This window comes from Triticum dicoccoides, chromosome 4B, assembly GCF_002162155.2.
Source record: "Triticum dicoccoides isolate Atlit2015 ecotype Zavitan chromosome 4B, WEW_v2.0, whole genome shotgun sequence".
NCBI lineage: Eukaryota > Viridiplantae > Streptophyta > Magnoliopsida > Poales > Poaceae > Triticum > Triticum dicoccoides.
Window position 1 is genome coordinate 92,663,851 of NC_041387.1, and position 7,173 is coordinate 92,671,023.

Below are 7,173 nucleotides of genomic sequence, written 5' to 3' on the forward strand. Positions count from 1 at the left end.
CGGAGAGGAGCGACCGTGCCGACAGTCCCGGAACCTAAGCAACGGTGATAGCAGCCTTGCGAAGATAGGAGTTAACCTGGTCAGCTGTTCCCGTGGAAATTGGAGTCCCATAGACACGGATGATCCACAAACCGCTCCCGCCATTAACCATTAGGAACCATTTGTTGTACTCACAGGCCAGAATGGTCTTGTACTACATAATTTGTATTTTTCTTGGATTTTTTGTATCAAGTTGGTGCCTCATCAGCTAACAGTTATCCTGGGGCTGGTGAGCACAAAGGTCATTTTCTGGAAATTAATACCCGGAAAATCGGTCCCCACAAACTTGGTACCAGAGCCAGGCTGACCATTGGCTAATCCTATCTTAGCCAGGTCAAAAAAAAACTTAGGCAAACCAACCCACTAGATCCTAACCAAAACCCTAGCCAAGCTTCCCGTGCAAGATAGCCACACCGTGATCCCGACACTTTTGGCATTCGGTGCCCAACCTATCAGCCTAGCGTGTCGATCACACACTAGTGACCGATAGCTAAAATGTCTCATTCGCAAGCATGCGAAGGAAGACTCCGTCCCCTTTTCTATAAAAAGGGCACGCTAGCCTCAACCAGCACAGCACATCCTCTTCCCCAACCTAGCCACAATGCCTGGCCCCATAGTGCACAATGAGACCACAGCAACCAACCTTGGAGGTTTCGTGACCATACTCGCAAACCTCACCCGTCGTGCCTATGCGTTAGAAGAGCCCCCAGAATATGTTGTGTACCAAGGACCCATGAGCGTGAGGACCGCCAATTCTGGGCCACTGTGCACATCTACGGTAGGGGTCTGTCGCCAGAACGCCCCTACAGGTTCACCGGAAGGACAACTTCCTTCGAGCCACAAGCCATCTAGCTAGCCGCTCGAGAAGCTATAGTTCAACTCCGGCAGTTGTCGCCCAGAGTTAACTGTCGCTCGTTCTACTACTACCCCAGGCATGCAGGGTATGGTAGACCACCCCAAGTTGCCAACGGAGATCACGAGACGGATCCCGCATTATTGCACCTAGTGCGCTATTTAAATGCACTAGAGGCACTGTTCGACCAAATCACTATTGATCTGATCACAGCTAGAGGAGAGCTGGTTCGCCGAGCCCCGGCAAGCAGGGAAGCCGAGCCCGACGCCGACAACCCAGTCATGCTGTTCGAACACCCGATCGAGACCCTGAGGTCAGCTCCAGCCAGCGGCCAAGGTGTCTTGATGACCCCAGAAGTGCTTCGTCACCTTTTGGGAGCACACTCCAACGGAATTGTGGCCAACAATCCCCGCAAGGGTCATCATCGCTACCCCGACCCTGCAGTCCCTCCACCATCTCTGACTAATCCCGACAATGAGACACGTGGAGAAGCCTCGACATCCACCAGGTACGCCCGTTTAGACATAAACGAGGTAGACTAAGCCGTACTAGTAGTACCGAGTCTCAGTGTATCCTCGCTTTGTAATCGTGCGAATTTGTATATTAACGCAGCCTGTCGTTGTGCCTCTATTTTAATAGTAGCCTTGCGTGTTTTGTCAGCGCATAGTTGCACATTTTCCGGGCACAGCTACCAAAACCAACCCTGACGACACCAACAGTAACACGTCTCTTTATGGGATATGTGTATCTCTGACACTGACCTCGACCGTTGGAGGTGATCTGGCATATTTATTACCTTTCACCACGGTAAATAAACCAACCCAGATGCTATATAAGAAGGCCACCTTGTGACCTTACCCAGCAACCCTCACCTCGTGCACCACTCTCACAACCATTTCTTGCCATGCCGAGCCCTAGTATTTATCGGAGAACTCCAGATGCAACCCCAGGTAGCTTTGTCAAGATATTGTGGGACTTTACCTGCAGTACCATGGGTTCTACCTAGCCACCCCAGTACGAGCTGTTCAAATCGAGAATCACCCCTTCCACCTCGGAATATTGGGCAACAATACACATTCCTCCCATAGACCCCAACCAAGATCCAACGGAAGTTTCCTTCGCGGGGAAATCTATGCCAACCCCACGCTTGGCCATAGAAGCTGCTGCGAACGAAGCGATTGCTCGCCTTCGATCCGCAGTACCCTACGCCCGTGAACGAGGATATTATTATTTTCCGAGCCATGCAACGCCCGGGGGAGTAACATCTTTTCCCGGTGGACGGATTGAGAGAGACCCAGTACTGGCCAACCTTATCCAGTACATCATCGCTCAAGAGCATTTGAACCAGCGAGTGATGGATTATCTCCAGAGTCTCATTGATCTGAATCCTCAGATTGCCATCGGCAGACCACTGAGGCCCGACCCGGAGAGATACATACATCGACTGGTCAATCCACTTCCTCCGATAGAAGAGGAGTGTATTCCATTGCCAGGGACTTTTTCTCGAGACCTTGTCCAGTTACCATTCTCATTTTAGACGTCACTGCTGTGTGTGTTATTTCAGCAGTTATTATTACGTTGTAAATTATGCATGGTACCTCGAATTTGTGCAACGAGTTTGTATGTAGTTTCTATCTATATGAGTAGTTTTCTTCGTGATTAACCCGTGTAACCGCGAAAAATCCTGGAATGAGATTTCTTTTCCCCTGAGCTGCTGCATCGTTTATCCCCTCACTGCATGGATTATTTTTATTCACGCAACACCACGGCAGTAGACCCATGACCACTCGGACTCTTACACTGCATGCAATTACACGCAACCATGTTGCATCTCACCGACCATCTCCCTAAGCACTCCACATGCCTCCAAGGGAGAGATTAGCGGATAATCATCCGGATACTAATCACCTCCGGCACACCGATAACAGTTAACAACCGGGATTACGCCTAATCCCCGTGATCACCGTCACCGCGGAGAGCCAGCATCCAAGCGGCAGCATCACGACGATCATCAAAGATCATCGCGCACAGGAGCACAGTGAGCCCCAGCACTGCCGCCAGCCCTCCACACACCAGGATCACGTACCAGTCCGGCATCGTCTCCGCCATTGGAGCCTCGTCTCGAGCTCCGGTAAGCAGTAATGGAGGAGAAGGAGGAGGAGAAACGAGGCCAAGTGCGAAGATGAAGAAGGAGCACCGCGGTCGTTTTATAGCTCGAGATCGGTGTACGGTGGGCGAAGTCCACCAGCGCCGCTCGTCGCCCGATCGCCGGTGTTCGGAGGCGAATCTGCAAGCAGTGCCGACAGCGCACTGGCCCGCCAGGTGAGTGCACACTGCACCGGCAGCAAGCACGCCGCGCACTACCGCAGTACGGCCTAGATGCCCTACGCGCTAAACGTCGCCGGTGGAGAAAGCCGGGAAAGCGCGCGGGAGAGAGGAAGAAGAGAGAGCCAGAGGAAGAAGGAGAGACTGACAGTGGGCCCTGGTCCCACCTGTCAGCCAGAGGGAGCACTATGCTCTCGGATACGACCAGCGCATTTTAGAATTTAGAATTTATTCTAAATTCACTGCGTCCAGCGTAGAAATCGCTCGTTTTTCCTAAGCGTGGAACTTCTCCACACAACGCCAGTATCCCACACTGTAGTTACTCACCAATTATTGCCCTCTCATTGTAGCCACTTTTTACTGCTTAAGTAAAATGATCTTTTGACCAGGTAAAAGTATTTTGTTTTACAACCCTTAGCAAATCTCGAGGATGAGATTTTTCTTAAGGGGGTTAGTAATTGTAACACCTCAAGAATTTAACCAAATTTTTGATAATAAATTTTTGCCAAGAATTAAAAATTTTGCCTGCAAGAATATTTCTATTGATTTCAGAACCTTTCTTTTAATATTAAGGAGTTTTCCCAAGTGGAGCTTTCCAAAATATATTGGACTTCTATGCTCTCTATATAACATTTTCTTGATCAGTGGAGTTATTTATTAAATTATTCCACCCTGAGCTATAATCATTAAAATGACTTGTTTTAAGTTTTGGAGCTCTGTTTGAACTACAACCATTTGATAACTTTAACTAATATTCCAACCAAAATTTGGAGATGTCATGTGATGCCCCTAAATCACTTTTATGCAATAATATATTTATTTCATTGCATATTTTGAGTGTTACACCTGTTTTTCAAATCTGTTCCAGTGGACACTTTGCACTATAGCCTAATTAAATATTTCCCTAGAGCCTCCACCAAAATTATGGGATGTCAGTGGTAGCATGCCATCCAACTTTATGCAAGAACATAGTGTTGTTATTTGGAAAATTAAGTGCACCAACCTCTTTTTCATTCTAGACCAGACTTGTGTTTTCTACTACAACCCCATTCATTCTTGCTCAAGTGACCTTGTGCTTTCTCATGCTTGTAGTCAACCCTGCAAAACCCCTAAGTCTAGGAGCTTGCACTCTTTGGAACACCTTTGGTCCATGTAATGATGCCATCTTCTCCCTGTCCAGAATTGTAGTTTTGCAAAACTTGCACTAGCAAGTTTCTCCTTTTGGCAAACTAACCTCACCACCCCCTCTTTCTTCTAAAGAGACCCCACTCTGGGAGATGTGGCCACTCCAAGAACTGCCTAGGTGCCCTTGGCATTTTGTCAAACACCCTGAGTGCATAGCCAGATTTGGCATGACTTCAAGTTTACATTATGAACTTGAGTCCCTGACCTATCCAGCATGTCCCATGGATTTGCTCTAGCCTATAACCCCACTCTGCTAACCCTCTTGTGGTTTGGAACCCCTAGCATGCCGTAGCATTTCATCAAGCACATTCCATGCATGCTCTGGGCACGCCCAGAGTGTGCGTTTGGCACGCACGTGCGCCCGAGCCGCCGCGTCACGCCCCGCAGTCACTCCGGCCCGTGACCGACCGTAGCCAGCACGCCGTGTCCCCTGCTGCACCCCATGAGCCCCGCAGCTCTCGCCACGTCTCTGGCAGGCCAGCAGCTAGCCGCCACCGCCACCCGATAGCTCCTGCGCTAGCCAGCACCGCCCAAGCCATCTCCGCTCACCAGCTCGCCCTTGGAGCAGTAGCCGCTCGTCCGCTAGCTCCTGCCGCCATCCCCAGCCTCGCCACGATGCCCTACAGCTATAGAAGACGGTCGCCGGCGCCCTTATCTGCGGCGGCCGCCGAACCGCCTCGACTCGCCTATTTAAGGGAGCCCCGAGCCTGTTCCGCACACAGGCAGCCTCAGGCCAACCCAATGGTGCTCCCCTAGCCCGCAATCGACCCGGAGAGGTTCTCTTCCCCGTCTCCGGCAACTCCTGCCGCCGCCACTGCCCCAGCCACTTCGGCACCATCAGGGCCTCCCCCTCTCCACTCTCTCCACCAGGAGCCTTCTCTTCCTCCTGTGAACCCTTTCCCCTACTCGATTTCGATCGGGAACCATCGCGGCCACAAAAACACTTTGCTCCCGAGGCCTCCTCCGCCGCGAAGCTCACCATCGGCGACTCCCTCCACCCCCGCCGACCCAACGACCACCTAGAGGACCACTCCGGTCTTGCGGATCCATCTCGACTCTCTGGAGCCCACGGGGAGTAGCCATTCGCCGGCGTCGATCGCCGTCGCCTCGCCTCCGTTCGGGCGAAGGAAGAAGGAGGGATGGACTGGTCAAACCTGACCAGTGGGCCCCCTGGACCCACTGTCAGTGACCCCGCCCCAGTCCACGTGGGTTAAGTGGAAGCGTATTTCCTTAATACGCCTTCGACGTGTACGTATATATATATTCGAAACGTTTTCTTTTCTGTTTTTTATTTAAATAACAAATTTTTTTGGCCAAACTTTGATCGACTGTATCTTATTAAATACAACTCCAAATAAATTAATTCTTTTTCCTACCTCTCTCAAATATTGTCTAGTTTATTTTAAGATTTATTTGAAATTTTTTCAAAATAACTTTTTGTGCTGTTTTATTTTTGTGTGTTAATTCATATATATTCTTTCAAATAGGATTTTTGAAGATTTCAAGATGTTTTGGAATGCACCCTGCTTTCCCATGACCCGAAGGCAAGCATTCCGAACCCTGGTGTAATTTTTGTGTGTGTTGTTTGACTCGGTAACAACACCACCCCGACACGTGCATGCGTCATTTTATGCGAGGATGTGATCCTATTCATGGGTGCATATTAATGATTTTTATGCTGATGAAGTTGACATGATTTGTGATGGAAATCACCGTCGTATGCCTTTCATGCATACCGGAAGGGAAGCCGGGAAGGCCTCTGTCTTGGGTAGACACGGTCTTGTCCCTAGTCCTCCGTCGAGACGGTCGTGTCCAGTATGGCATGAGGGGATATGTCGCGTGGTGTTTCTATCTGTTGGTTGAAGAATATGTATTGTTATGCTAATCATGCAGGAATATTTGAACCTCCTGAGTCGACCGTAGATCGAGTCTTGTTCCGGTAACCCCCATACTTGTTTCGTGCTGCCACTTGTCCCTACCAAAGGTAGGGTACGGTTCGGTAAGTTGTCAACCCCTTTCCTAGCACACACCATACAGAGAGGCCGTGGTGGAAGATACTGGAGGCATCCGGTAGTCATGCCACCGGGTCCGGGAGCATGGGTGTTTCGGTTGTAGCCGAAGGGGGTAGCTCCCCAGTTTGCGCGCGGTATAAATTTTGTGATCCCATGTTACGTCGAGGTTGTAGCCTCCACACTTAGAGTTTGCCTTACAGGTGTCGTGGGTGATTCCAGACACACGTAAGTTAAGCTGGTGTGTGCAAGTTAGGTGTGTTTCCAACTAAAAGATCGTAGACGGAATTAGTCTTGATGGACTAAAGGAATCCGTCACTCGTGGGTAAAGAGTACACCCTTTGCAGAGATTAAACCTATTCGAATAGCCGTGTCCATGGTTAAGGACTACAGTCTGGGATGGGTCAAGTGTCGGTCTTAGTGTCGGTCTTCGGGGGTGAAACTGTTAAACCGGGACTGGAGACACAACTTGTGGCTTGTGATATTTATGATTATTATTTTTGTGGACTAACCCGTGATATTATTGGTATTATCGAATATCCCTGGGATGGTTCTACCTCCTGGATTTTCACTGTGTTTTCTTTTAAAAGCCCTTTATGTGGTGTCACTAAGACGCCCGACTGTGGCATTTCTTTTCGAGCCCTTTATGTGGTGTCACTAAGACGCCCGACTGTGGCATTTCTTTTCGAGCCCTTTATGTGGTGTCGCTAAGACGCCTGACTGTGGCATTTCTTTTCGAGCCCTTTATGTGGTGTCGCTAAG